This window comes from Ochotona curzoniae, unplaced genomic scaffold, assembly GCF_017591425.1.
Source record: "Ochotona curzoniae isolate NIBS_2020 unplaced genomic scaffold, NIBS_Ocur_1.0 contig_3432, whole genome shotgun sequence".
NCBI lineage: Eukaryota > Metazoa > Chordata > Mammalia > Lagomorpha > Ochotonidae > Ochotona > Ochotona curzoniae.
This window is the reverse complement of record NW_024465859.1, coordinates 3,415,837-3,430,240: the sequence shown is the minus strand read 5'-3', so window position 1 is coordinate 3,430,240 and position 14,404 is coordinate 3,415,837.

Genomic DNA, 14,404 nt, shown 5'->3' with positions numbered 1-14,404 from the left:
TCTCAGTTTTGAACAACGAATCTCAGGTCATTAAATGTGGCTAGTCTGTCCATCAATTTCTAAAAGCAATATGTAATTGACATTAGCAGCATCCTAACCCCACCACAAACCACACGAACTCTTATGTTCATAACATTGATCCATGAATTTTAATAAATATTAAAACACTTCTTCTAGCTCAAATAACTCAAAGAAACTACAAAGAAAGGAAAATAATTGTAAGATAATCTGAAATAGTTATGTCACAATTTGCCTTACAAAAGTGTCTTTCTCTTAGATACTGAAAAAGCAACATTTGCTACAGAAAAGACTATGTATCTGAAAAAGTTGAGTGCTTATGTTGTTACCACTTACATTAATACCCTTTTGATCATATTTTCCCATGTTGTAGTGGAATTTTTATTTGTGTAGTAAGATAATTACACAAATTGGCAATTTTATTCCAACTACTATAGCAACATTTATTTTCTTTATTAGAATGAAATGTTTCCTGTTTTCTAACTTTACCTACTTTTATAATCTCAAAAACTGAAAAAAGTTAAGGGGAGTTTAAAATACATTTGAGAAAAAACACATAAAATATATACATTGTTCAGAGAAAACATGTTGCCAACAGTATTTTTCTTCTTTAAATATTAAAAAGCATGGAATTTGAAAACAATGTTGAAAGAAATCTAAATATTTTATGTATATGGAAAAATATAAACAGTTTCCTCTGAATTGAGGAAGAAGGCAAGAAAACATGTGTATATTACTTACAGATTTGAATGGAAACACAAATGTCTGCCAGCCCTGTCACTTCTGAAAGGACCTGCGTGGTTTTCCCTGCACTGCCTGTGGCTGAGCCCATCCACCTGGATTTTACATGTCTTCTCTGTCACCCGAGTTGATAACTTTGCAAAGGGACTAGTAGCTTGTATGAACTTCCAGTAAAATAACAAGGTAGACGCTTGCTCAGTACAGATGAATTGCAGCATTTTCTAACAGGAAAATAGCACTTCTCTCCCTGGCTGAACTAGGCCTGCCTCTGCCAGATGGTGTTGTCAAAAGAACGTAGGCAGAATGTCAGGCACCAGTTGTTCCTTGTTCACTGTACAAAATATACAATCACCTACGACTCTGTTAGCCTTGTTGATCACACCGTATAGAGCTTGCTTTAACTTTGTTTTCATTAGACTTTGCTACAACTGACTCATTAGCATGCTTCTGTTTTTAATGGTATTGCTGATCCTTAGAAAAATTCCTATTCCTCTTTCACTAACTCTAATGGCATCTAGTGGCTCTGCTATAAAGCTGTAATTACCATTAATATTGTGATGGCAACTTTTACTAAATAGATACTTCAACTGTATTGCAAAACAAATTTGCTTCCTTGTATGAAATAAAAGTGCAATTAGTTATAGTTTGGGAACAAAATACATGACCATCTTTTCTTCTTTTTTTTTTTTGCATTTATTTTCATATACTTGTTTTTGAAGTTAGTATCCTTAGAACTTTCATGGCTAATTCCTATTCTTAAAATAGATCACTTGTTTGTACTTAGAAAACAGTTGAGCCATATTGATAGCTTATTAAACAAGAAAATATTTTGATAGAAATTCATGATGAAAATCACCTTATGTGTTTGTTTTACATATATACAATTTTTCTGTAATGTGCTATTTAACTATATGTTGTTATTTTTCTAAGACAATAAAACTACTGTGTATTTCCTGTGATTCCTTCTACTTAGCTGTCAGTGTTCCTGAGTTTTAACAAACAGATGTGAGGGAAATTAAATAAGTCATTATCAGAGAAGGTCTGCAAAGGCTTTTGCTTCATCAGTGCTCTTTCTAGGACTGAAGAATGGGGTCTCAGTCTGTGAACTTGCAGACCTTTTAAATAAAGGTCAAAGGCAGAAACAAGGGTGAAGCAATGCTGAGCCTGAAAAATTACACACTGCTAACTGAGAAGCCAGCAGCTTGTCCAGGATCCCTACATCACATTTTGTGAGAACACAGAACAGCTACTGTCATATCACTGTAGCACTGCCCAACATGTCTGCAACTATCTTCATATTTCTGCTTTGTAAGTATAGCAAAGTAAACATAAATATATAGAACCATAAATATATATATGAAATAAATGGCAAGAAATTCCTATTTCAAATAGATTTTGACACATTTTTATATATAGTTTATATAACTCTATATAAAATACTTATCGATGGGATACAATTGATATAATGATTATAATACTATCTAATGGATACAACAATATGATGTAGCCAACATATTTTGAGAGAGAGAAAAAGAAGACAGAGAAGTCACCAACCCATAGAATAGAAGTACAGTTATTGGAAGCAAAAGAAGGTATTTCAGAAAGAGGACATTTAGTACCAACATTTTACTGCATGCTACAGTAGATCGAGGGGATTGATGAGAACTATGATATTTTTGTCTAAACTATATTTTGAAATTGGGATATTATAGTTTCAAATTGATTGAGTTAAGGAATGGCTTACAAACCTGGAAAAGCTTTATTTTTGTTTCTCTGGGGAGATGCTTCTAAATAAGGTTAGTGTTTGAATCTGAGTAGACTAGATAGGAAGACTAGCCTTCTCTGATGGGTGGGTACCTTAAGGGGTTGGTGATCTGGACAGGATAGAAGCTTTTTTATCTCTCTCTCTCTCTCTCCTTCTCTCTTTCCTCTTTATCATATAACAGAAATACTTAAGTGTATTTCATTTAATTTTAAGAAATACATAAACTTTGGAGAAAATATAAATTCATACTTTTCTGTTGATATCTAAAATAATTTTAATGGATGTGCACTCTACCATTTTATATTTGTTAATCTGGGTAAAAATACTTATAAAGGAGCAAAATAAGTCCATGCAATTGACTGATACTATCATGATAGCCCCAATACTAGCTATAAAGTTAAAATACCCAGCACTTTTTCACCGTTAGAGCATGTAACAAATGCTACGGTCTGAATGAATGAATTAGTTTACAACGGCAAGTAGAAATTGGGATTTCTTCCAACTTCTGAGATTAATGGTCACAAAACAGTTAAAATTAATTAAAATGGGAGTATGTGTGTCTTGACACAAAGCCACTGGTTGTCAAAGAATACAAATGCAGAGGATAGCAAAAATGTAAAGACAGCCTAATTCCTACTCCTGGGATCTATGTGATTAATGGTCACAAAACAGTTAAAATTAATTAAAATGGAAGTATCTGTGTCTTGACACTTACAAAGTCACTGGCTGTCAAAGAATACAAATGCAGAGGATAGCAAAAATGTAAAAACAGCCTAATTTCTACTCCTGTGATCTATGTGTCCAAAAGTGTAATTTATTTACTTCTTTACATTCTATTATTATTTAATAATGTGTCACAGTTGCTATATATGAAACAGTAGGGTAGCACTTTCTGTGCAATCTATCATAATAAAGATACTAGAATACGCATTACTCACAAGAAAGGAAAAGTACATAACAAATAACTATTAAATACCTTCTAAGTGTCACTCACTTTCATAAGAATTTTCTAATACTGATCTTCTTAATTCTCAAATAATCTTTGAGTTAATATTACTATCCTTCTTACAGATGAGAAAACTGAAGGAGAGATAATCAAAATTGTTTCCACTGTCATAAACTGTTAAGTGCCAGAACCGCCTTCCAGAGTCTCTGCACTTCAGACCAGTGGACCCACTTTGATAGTTCCATTACAATGCCTTCAACCAGTTTGGTTCGTTGTTTTGTAACAAACGCAAGTGAGTCTCCTATACATTCCTAAGAACTGGGTAGGTGATGTTCCAAATGGATAATGATCATAGAGGAAGTTTGCCACTTCAACCAGCACACACTGCTCTATGTGGCACAAGATTGACATCTAGAAACTTGATTCAACTGTCTCTCAGGGGTAACTACACATCTAATATGTGCAACCCTGATATGAGGAGCACTCAAGAACCATGTTACAGGGATAGCAACTGGATGTTGCTGTGCAAACTGACACTGACATCCATGCCCTTCATGGTAATGGACAGCCCAGGGGTATGGGTATGAAAATGGTTACTACACACTCAGGGCCAAGATCTCGGTCAACCCAGGCCACCAGTGGCCAACTCTTTCTGTCTTACCATGCTTTCCATGCAGAATTCTATACTGAATCTATTTAAAATATCAGTTTTTGAATGATTATGAGGTTATATTTGTCAAGAAAACACAGGAAATATTTTGCTTAGTAGCAAACAGCTCAGGCCTGGCGGTGTGGCCTAGTGGCTAAAGTCCTCACCTTGAACGCTCTAGGATCCCATATGGGCGCCGGTTCTAATTCCTGCAGCTTAACTTCCCAACCAGCTCCCTGCTTGTGGCCTGGGAAAGCAGTCGAGGACGGCCCAAAGCCTTGGGACCCAGTGTGGAGACCTGGAGGAGGTTCCTGGCTCCTGGCTTCAAATTGGCACAGCACTGGCCATTGCACTCACTTGGGGAGTAAATCATCGGAAGGAAGATCTTCCTCTCTATCTCTCCTCCTCTCCACATATCTGACTTTGTAATAAAAATAAATACATCTTAAAAAAAACAGCAAACAGCTCACAGAACTTCCATAACATATATATATGTGTGTGTATATATATATATGCTTGTCTGTATATATATCCATATCATATCTATATATAGTTTATACCCACATTTGTCACCTTATTCACAACTGTAAAAATTTTGGAATATTTATATTAATGTGAATTTCCCACAAATGTACATTCTTCACACCCTGTGCTATTGTGTTTTATGAAGGTAGCAATCTGTATGTGTTTGTGTGTATGTGTGCGCGCACACAAAATGAGGGATGAAACACGCAATTCTAGTGTTAAGGTGAATACAGAGGACAATCACTATTTTTGTTTCACATGATCAAAGTCAGTGTACAGCCAAACTCCTCCTGCCACAACAGAAGAAAAGCTGAAAATATGCTTTTGAGCACAAATTCAGGGAGAGGAGAAAAGATGTACAGCATCTAACAATCAGAGGGAGGGAACATCAGGCTTGTTAAATTTGCTCAAAACTAAAAGCTATCAGAAGGGGTTATTGGTAACTTCTTTCTAGTCTAATAATAAACTGAAAGTTTGGGTAGAGGAATCACCATCTCCTTGCTTTCTCACAATAAACCTGAGATCCAGAGGATGGGTGAGGATCTGTGCTCTGATCTTCCTTACAGCAGCTTTTGGAGGCAGACAGACACTCTGCACTCTCTTAAAGATATTTCATTACTGCTTGCTATTCTCAGGATAAAACTGAGCAGAAGCAAGCATCTTTACACTTTCAAAAGCATTTTCCCTTTTCTCATTCCACCAGAGATCTGGCCCAGTCTGCCTATTAGCTGTCCCACTGGGCTACCTGAGATGAAAGCAGGAGCTATATCCCTTCATTCCTCTTTTATTTTTCATTTAGAAAATATTGATAAATTGTGATTGCATAATAAATGTTTAGGGAATTTATGAACTGTCACATGTTTTAGGGTTAAGAAAACAATTTAAAAATAGCTTATGAAGTAAAATTAGGCACTTATGTTGACAAATAATGTCAAGGTATCCAAAGATGGTAACTTTCGAAATCACTTCAAACTTGCATTGACTTTCCAAATGGCTTTGTTAAATGTAAAGAAGTTTCTTGGGCCCAGTGTGGTAGTCTAGTGGCTAAAGGCCTCGCCCTGTACACCAGGATTCCATATGGGCACTGGTTCTAATGCCAGCAGCTCTGCTTCCCATCCAGCTTCCTCCAAGTGGCCTGGGAAAGCAATAGAGGAAAACCCAAACTGTGGGACTCTGTAGCCATGTGGGAGACATGGAAGAAGTTCCTGGCTCCAGATCGGCTCAGCTCCAACCATTGTGGTCACTTAGGGAATGAATCAATGGACAGAAAATCTTTATCTCTGTCTTTCCTCCTCTCTGCATATCTGACCTTGCAATAAAAATAAATCAATCTTTTTTAAGTAAGCTTCTTAAAATTAAACATGTACAGAATTTTAAGTTACTTCACTTCCAACACATTTCCCTGTTCCTACACTGTAATATAATTCTATTTTTTCTTATATATTCGATCAGGTGAGCAATTCACTTCATTCAATATATCTCATAGTTGAAAAGTGCTATATTATTTTATCTGAAAAATACCTCCAATTTCCAGGAAAACATAACATTGGGAAAAAAAATCAATATCACATTAGCGCTGAAGTTAATAGGAACATATGAAGAATAGAAGACAACATATCCAGGATACTCAGAAAGAACAACTAAGAAAAAGAACCTTAAAAGGTCAAAATATTTTTTAAAAGAGGACTGAAATTGGAAGTAATCCTTTCGTTAAATGTTAATGTATCTCAGTTTTGAAAAATAACTGAAAGGCCTTGTCAAACATGACTAAATATCTTGAACTTGTGTGTATAACCCAATTAGTAAATAAAAATCATAATTGCGGTAAAGAAAAAGGATAATATAGGAAAAATCAGAGAAGTTTTCAAAATCCCTAAGTTTTCAATTTGACAATTTTTGTACCTATTCTAGGAAATTGGTTTATGAAGCTGAAATAGAAATCTGGTATGAAATTGCATTCTAAAAATATTCTTAGTTCCTTTATAGGAAGGACTACTGGGATGTTTAGTCAGATTTAAATTTTCCCTTTCCTTAAATTATACTTTATCAGTATGTCAGAATTATAAATATAATTCAACCGTTCAGTTCAACAGTTCTGCATGGTTAAAAAAAATGTCTATTTTTCTTAAGTTGTATCTATTATAAGACAATGTTGTATAATACATCAGAAGTGTTTAACAATAACTAATGCTAAATATGTATTGACATTCATCAAAGAATCATGTAGGGAGAAATGGAAACAAAATTATTTGTACCCAAAATGCATATATTTTGAAACTTAATTCCCAATGTAACGAAATCTGAAGGTCAAACTTAATGGAAGGTAAATATATTGTAAAGATTCCATCCTATTATGGATTTACTCTTTTGCCCTTCCGTAAAATGAGTCTACAACACCGTAACACTAAAAATGTGGGTTTTGCCTTTCCAGTTTATACCCTGTTGGCACAGCTAGAAAGCTATGAGTGGCTTTAGTATGTTTTCCTCTTTGTGGCGGTATTGTGGAAAAAGGTATTTAAAATATAGTCAGTGGGCCAAGCACAGTAGACTAGAGGCTTCACATTGCATATGCCGGAATCCCATGTGGGTGCCAGTTATAATTCCGGTGGCCCCACTTTCAAGCAGTCCAGGATGGCCCAAAGCCATGGGACCATGTACCCACATGGGAGAGCCAGAAGAGGCTGCTGGTTCTTGGCTTTGGATTTGCACATATCTGACCGTTATGGCTGCTTGGGGAGCGAATCATCGTACAGAAGATCTTCCTTTCTTTCTCTCTTCTTCTTTATATATGTAATTTTCTAAAACAAATAAATAAAATCTTTAAAAGATAGCTAGGTCCTTAATACAGTTAGATCCTTCCCCCCCACACCTCCTTTTTTTTTATTAACTTTATGGAACTGGCCTCATTCTTACACGAGTGGATTGTTACTGAATGAGGCTGACGAGGTAGTTTATCTCATCACATGCATTTCATTATCCTTCTGTTTCCTCCACGGGTTGAAGTAATGCAATGCACTTAAACTCCCCTACTCCAAAATCTATATTCAAAAGAAACTTGTGTTCTCTATATATCACCTAGTTTCTGGTACTTCATTATTGTAAAAGTAAATTAAATAAAGCAGAAATATGGTGCCAAGGAGAGTAGTGTTGTCAAGATATATATACGTATGTATATATATGCATATGTATCTCACACATATACATATACATATATACGTGTGTGTATAGATATGTGGAAATTGATTTTAAATAAGGTAATTGATATGCTTGAATGGTTTCAAAGAGCTTGAAAAGTCTTAGAATGCTATATACTGACAGTTAAGTGTGATCCCTGTGAGGAACCAGAAGACTAAAGGCCTCAACAAAGGCTAAACCTGCTTAGAGGTTACCACAGTGGTCATGCTCATAAAGTTGATAGAAATGGGGACTACAAATATGCTTTTGATGAAGTCTAAGATTAAAATGAGAAATATCTTATCAAAAACTAGAATAAAAGCCATCGTTTGTTCTAGGTGCATTGTACCCATATTTTAACATTTGTAAAAGGCTGAATTTAAGAGTGATGAGGTACTTTTATCTGGTGAAGAAATTTCTATTCAAAGTTTAAAAGGAACTGAATTATCACTTTTGGCTCCTCTCTTGAGATTTCAAAACAAAGGGGGACCTTAAGTACAGAATGCATTCTTAAAAGGGTAATAACGAAATTCTGCAGTTCAGATATCTAAAGAGTGAAAAAAGCATATTAAGGCGTGGCCAAGAAACTTGTTGAGAAGGAGATCAATATAGATCATTTGGAATTACATGCAATGATTCAGAAAAAAAAGGCAACGAAAATATTTCAGAAATCAATATTGTCATTACTGTCAAATGCCCAGAGGCTGAGAAAGGCATTATGGCTTCAGGACATAACCTGGGAGTGACCTACACAAATCTCCTTCCCTTTCTTACCTCAGAACACTGTTCTCAACATTTCAACACAGTGCTCCTAGGAAGCCCCAGCCAGAATGCCACTTCTGGATCCAACCAATAAGTCATATAGGAGTCCACACTGTGCTAAATCTTTTGGTGTCAGGGTCCCTTGACCAGCAAGTCAAACCCGGACACTTGTTGTCTTTGCGGAGCCTTTATTGTGGAGAAGACACAGCAAAACCGGCGCGCGGTGGGCGTGCGGCAGCCGCCGTGCAGCCGCACAGCAGCCACACCATCGCGAGGTGCGCTCTCTCTCCCCGAGGTGCGCGCTCTCTCCCCGCGGGGTGCGCTCTCTCCGTCCGAGGTGCGCTCTCTTCCCACACGGGGGTGCGCTCCCTCCCCGCGCGGGGGTGTGCTCCCTCCCCGCGCGGGGGTGCACTCTCTCTCCCGCTCTCTCCGCTCTCTCCGAGGCGCGTGCTCTCCTGCTCTCTCCGCAGTGCGCTCTCTCCCTCCCCCGCCCCAGTTCTCTGGCTCCCTTATATGCTGGGTAACCCGGCCAATCAAAGTAAAGGTCACCTGTGCAGGCCAATCATCATACAGATCACGCGCTGTCCACGCGCCATCCACGCACCCCTGGGCCAATCACAGCAGACTTCCTGTAGCTTGTTTTTTCTAGCACAGGAGGAAGCGGCAGTCTGGCGCCGTCCGTGTAGGGTGTAGGATGCAGGCTCCCTACAGCTCCCCACATTTTGGTACATGGTGAAACTGTTCAAGCCCACTAAAATGTTGTATCAGGTCCAGAGACAAGCCTTATGAGACCATTTTCCCTGGGCTACCATTTCACTACCTCATGCTTACACATACTGAGAATACTGGCAAGCTAGATAACGTTTAAACCCTGAGAAGCAAACATCAAAGTGAAAAGGAAAATCTGCCATTTGTCAGGAACTTAAATTTGTTCTTTACCAGGTAAGCCAGAAACAATTGCATCAACGGGCAACTTAGAAACTGCCCAGCCATTTCCCAATTGGCTAGAAAATATCAATGGGTAAGCTCTTTTGCCTGTTCCTTTCCAGACAAAGAGGAGTCAAGGAACTTATAAGAACTCAGGTGGGCAATAGCTCCTGCTAGTAAGCACATAATTCAGGCCTGGGTGTTTGTCAGGCCAGCAAGGTAGTTCCACCTATTATCAAGTACATGGGTTGGTTCTAGAGAGGGTCAAACTGGGTAAAGTCACGCCAACCTTAGCCCAATGGCATGTGCAGGAGCCAGGCTGGAGTGCACTTATGCCAAGCTAGGCTATCACATCTACTGGTTTTTATGAAAGCCAGGGATAGGAGCTGACTGAGTAGGGTGGAGCAGAAGCACTTGCCACTGAGAGCTGGGACTGGGAGCAGCTTGGGTCATACTGTGCTGCAGCTTCCTATGGCAAAGGCCAAGATAGAGGATGGACTATGTTGAACTGGGTGAGAACAACCATTTGTGCTTGCAATATTTGTGGCTGGAATTAGGCCTCACTGGAAAGCTAAGGAGGTGCCCTGGCTGTGTAGTGATTCCCACTGGTGAATGCAAGAGTCAGAATGTCAGTGGCAATTGGGGCTGGGCATGACTGTAGTATCCCATGGCATGAGTGTGTACAGGACCAGAGATGTGCCAGACTGGGCTTGACTCCAGCACCCACTGGTGCTCCTGACAGCCAGGGGTGGTGTAGGGCATACTGGACTGGGCCCCAGGTATTGCTGAGCCATATAAGAGCCATGTCTGAGAACTGACCAGGTATGACAGGGCTATAGCACCCAACAATAGGAACTAGAATGGGTGTTTGCCAATTGGGCAAGGACTTTTTCTGCCAGAATAGGTGGTAGGACATGTCAGGCTGGGCCAAAGACTCACCACTGTGTGTGAGATCAGCCACGGGGAGGATATCTGATAAAGAAGCTTGCAGAACTCCTCTGTCAGGAACGAGTCCCTATAGCTGAGCACAAGAACAAAGGCCAGGAGCAGCCCAGACCAGGCCAGGTCACAATATACTCTAATGTGTGTGGGTCAGGTATGTGGATAGGCCAGGCTTTGCCAATCCATAACACACATTGGCAGATATGAGAACCAGGAGTAAGTGCAGGACAGGACAGTTTGGCCAGAGCTCCGATCAGTTAACATTAGGGCTGGGACTGGGAGCTGGTTGGTCTTGACAAGGCTACAGACTTCAGAGCTAGCGAAGGGTGCATGAGAGGGGGAGACAAGAAGAGATGTGGATCACTACAGTGTGATGCTCATAATGGATAACTCAAAGCTGATTTCTTTATTTATACAGAAATCATCATAAGCTTTTGCACAACATCCAATTGTTTTTCACTTCATGGTTAAAAGAACGAATACACAGACAATTCTAAAAAACATTATCATTTTACTTTAAAGAAAACATACTCAGCAAGCCATTGCTCATTCAAATCGTTAGCTACCTGGCTGACGCAAGGAACTCTATGGTTGACAGCACGTGCAGTTATGTAGTGACAGGTGATTTACATATATCCCAAATCAATTTTCAGTAAACCTAAACTAATATTACTTAAGATCAAGAATATAAAAATTTTTTAAAGCTTATAAATTAAAGGAATTTATAAAGGCTTATATCATAGATCCCTATTAAATCTTATAAACAATCATATAATAACTACCATCATCTTCACCTAGTACTGATTCAATTGTTTTTATTGCTGTTGCAGTTAGTTTGTTAAAGGGTGCTGGGAAGGATCAGGTGGCTTGGTATTTCTCTGAATGTAAGGCCTTCACAGGAAACTTTTTTCTATCATTTCAAACTATTTGTTTTTGTCAGTATAAATACCAATATAACGTAGAAGTTTAAAACCATTTTCTTACATGGGGTGACAACATTTATTTCCCTTTTAGAACTTACCCTATATACTTGTTGCATTCCGTGGTAGGAAGTCAAAATGAGGGGGTCATTCCATGTGTTGCAGCAATCTGTCGCTACACGGTAAATAAACTCTGTATTCTATAATTGCCATCTGTTTCTAAAATATTATCAAGCCATTTCTTAAGGAGAACATCATGCATCTTAATGTAAGTTTCAGGACAAAGGCAGGAACATAATAAGCCATTTGGGAACAATATAGGCTCAATTGTATCACTGTATGCTTTTAGCTGTGTGTCATTGTCTTAAGTTGCTAAAGATGCTTTTACCATAACATGGTTGATAAAATCAGTTCAGGCATTAAATCAGTTACAGAAATCATTTCACATCTGCAGAAAAACAATACCCTAAAGAAAACGCCAAGAAATATCAATCCATACAATGGGTGAGACAGCAAGGAGATGATTAGAGAAGACATTCTGCTGGGCCTTGCCATGTAGCAAGAAACTCCTCGTAGCCTTGCCAACCAGGGAGCTGTCTTCCTTACACCATCGTGCCATTTGCCCCAACTGCATGGTTTCCCACACCAATCAACTAAACATCATCAAAGGTAAATTTTATATAAAGCTTAAAAAAAAACCTTCAGGGCACTTTGTGAGACCCTGGTATCTCTTCCTCTCTCTTTTCAAGAAACACTTCATCTCCCAGATCCCTCCTTCCTTTCATCTTGTTTCTGTTTAAACTCATTTATTCATTTATTAATAAGGCTTCTCTAATTGCAATAGACCCCTGGGTTTTTATTTCTCTACTAAGCTGAATAAAGAACCCAGCAGGATTTGCAACTAACATTCTGCCTGGCACCCAACACAGGAAATGAATAAAAGCCTCTAGTAGTTAAAGCAGGCCCATGTGGCTCTACTCTAACAGAAGGTTTCATATGTTAAGTATGACTTCCTTAAAGTGGGACTGCATTCATGACAGTAAATCTTGGTACTGACGCCGCTACTGCCTTCCAGCCATGGCCTAGCTATGGTCAAGCTTCAAGAGGGATTGGATTTTTGAAGAGGTGGAATTAGAAAGGGTTGGCATTTGGGACATCAAAGACACTGATCACAGACTACTATCTGCTTTTTTCAGAGGACACTTGTTGGTGAGGACCTGAGAATCTGATAGAGGTTATTCTTTTGTGTGACTTGAAGCTCCCCAGGTGGATTCCAAAATGCTGACAGCTCAACAGTATACCCAGGTGATCAACTTCCAGTCTCAAGTTTCAGTATGTTTGATGGAAGAGGGGTGAGAGTTTTTTGCATCCCCATGAGTATCCTGCTTTAGTTGATCCCTTGCATGACTCACATGCACATTTTGATGACCCCTCCGTACTCCCCAGATGAATTAAGACCAGTCCCTTCACTGATTATCTTGAGATTCTGTCACCCCAAAACTTCCTACCCTGAGAATGGAGCAACCAAAGAATGGGAGGGTGTAATGAAATCTGCATGGTAAGAGCCCATCTTCAGAAGCACCAACTGATATAAATCCACAAGAAATCTTTGAGGAGTTAAGGCCTCAGGCTCTGTCTTAACCCCATTATGATACTTCTGGGCCAGCTGTTTGTAGAGAAAAAATTCCAAAGACAGTTAAGGAAGCCATTCAGAATCTATTCTTCAGATACCTATTGCCCTCGTTTCTGCCACTTCTCAATTCACTTTTGGGAATAACTTGTCCTTTCTGGGAATGCTACACCCTCCTCAGACCTTTATAGGATATGCTCCCATGATTTTCATTTCATGGGTACCTAGTTAATTTTGAAAAAGACTACCAAACAAAAAATCTGTGTCTTTTCCACTCATTTTGATAAAGCTATAATACAAAATCCAAGCAGTAACAGATATCTTCCTTAGCTCTGGGGAAACCTTTAGCTATCTTAAAATGGTTTTTGGAAATAGAGTTCATGCCAAAGAAAGGGTTACCAAGAGTTCCACTGTGGCCATACGGGATGAAACGAAAGTCAGGGACAGGTAGGGGGATGAGGAAGGGGTATTTTGGTAAACCATGATCCTGATGGACAGTCCCCCCACCATTGGAGCCATAATTATAATACTATTTACAATTTAATCCCTTTTATTAGGCATAGGGAAAGTAGAAAGGAGTTCCTTATGTCCATATGTTTTTCTATCCCTGGGATCACCCTAAGTTACACAAGAACTGCAGGGCTGAGAAAAAATTTTAGTTCAGACAGATGGGGATGCAGTATCCTCTGATTCTGAGATCAGGGTAATCCTCCTTTGAAGGAGTCATCTGAAAGGCCTTCTTCTGCTTCCCTAGCTTCACAGAGGCACTATCCCTGCCTACTTCCCTTGGAGGAAAAGCCTGCCCCCCCTATTCCAATGCCTCAGGGAAAAAGGCTTATAAGTTTTATCAGTGAAGGAGCAGGAATGTTTCCTTTGTAAGCAGTGGGATTAGGAGGATTTGCTATGTAGACTGGTTATAAACTTTCCCTCTCAGAGAATTAAATGAAATAATAAAGAGCTGGTGGCAGTGATGGGCCAAGCCAGGCTGTACTAAGGAACTCATTAACACTTCCGGGAGGAGAGGCTGAGAGGAGGACAGGTTAGGCCAGGCTATACCGTCTGTCAGCATCAGCAAAGGCTGGGACTGAAAACAGATCATGACAAGCAGGGCCATGGCACCCACTTGCGCACATGACATCCAGGGCTGGTAGCAGACCTGGAGAATTGGGAACTTTACTGCTAGGCTGAAGTCCCTGCTGGAGAGCATGACAGCCAGGGGTAGGGCTGGGTCAGGCCAGGCAAGGTGTCGAGGGGCAGGCTGGGCCAGTCCAGGCCACAGTAGCCACAGACAGCTGTCAGAGCCAGGCTGGGATGTGAGGCATGTAGGGCTGGGTTAGGCTGCAACAACAGCCAGTGAGAGCTAAAATGGGGAAGGCCATGGCAGGCTAGATTAAAGCACCTGCCA